This window comes from Etheostoma spectabile, chromosome 18, assembly GCF_008692095.1.
Source record: "Etheostoma spectabile isolate EspeVRDwgs_2016 chromosome 18, UIUC_Espe_1.0, whole genome shotgun sequence".
Classification (NCBI taxonomy): domain Eukaryota; kingdom Metazoa; phylum Chordata; class Actinopteri; order Perciformes; family Percidae; genus Etheostoma; species Etheostoma spectabile.
The window spans coordinates 21,972,221-21,973,423 of NC_045750.1; positions in this window are offsets into that span (position 1 = coordinate 21,972,221).

Sequence of the window (1,203 nt, forward strand, 5' to 3'; positions counted from 1 at the left end):
GGGGGGGGAAGCTGAATCTAAACTCCTGCCTTAAGACTGTTCAGACAGAACGCTAAGCAAAGTTTACAGGCGGCGTCATTACATACAAAGTCAATGAAAAGTCAAATGTTTCAATTTGCAAAAGATTTGCATTCATACTGTGTAGAGACCGGGCTGAACAGCTGATGTGCCTGTTGCTAGCGAGCGTACAGCTAACGCACTGTTGGTGCAATGGCCGTTTGGATGAAGGGGTCAGCAGTGAGCCTGGCTTTACTTCCTGGCTGAACACTTTCACATGAATAGATGATAGAATTAGAGGAACATTCAGAGTAGTCCATCCTGTTTCAAAATGTGCCCTTACTACTGTCAAATGTTAAACCAACATTTCCTCAAGTGGCAAAATTTGTACAGATGTTAAAACTGAACTTTAGTTGTTCATTTGTAATAAAGTTTTTTTTTAAAGAAGTAATGACCACACAGTAACACACAGGGTTTGTATTTGTAACAGCCCTCCGCTTTATTGAAATACATCGGAGTCAGGTTAATATAATGAGTTCTCCACTAAGAGTGGCAGCCAGTTCCATACATTATTTTTTGTTTTGACCTTACACCTTAAATAATTTTTTTGTGCAAAAAAGAATCTACATCACCTGTAGTGGGTTATCCTCAGTAAAACGCCCAAACCGTTCAAAAAGTAGCAAGTCCAAGTAAAACAAACCGAAAACAAAAATGATTACATCTATAACATGCAAAACTGTACAAATTATTACAAAGCAATCCTAGAAAAAAAAAATGTAATATGATATGAAAGAGCAAAATAATATAGAAGGTACTGTAGATAAGACCTCACTGAAATGCAAAGGCCAATATTTTTAGTTTGATTTTCTTACCCCTGTGGCCCCTCAGCCATCAAACGCCCCGTCCTCTTTCACCCCTGAAAACATCTGCTTTTTCTATCTTCTAGTCCTCTCCACCTTTTCTTCCTGCTGGCTGCACCCAGGTCACATCTACTGTACACTACAGCCAGATTCCTCTCTCCGTCACTCCACACAGCCATCCATCCATCAAACAAACCTAACACACTCATTTTCATCTAAATGAAAATTCATTGGTTCTGACATTTCCTGAGTTTCTCTTCCCCTTCCCTTACACTGGGATGTCTAGGATCAGTTTCTGTACAATATTGGCCAATAATAAAACACCTGGCTAAAACAGTCTCCTCCC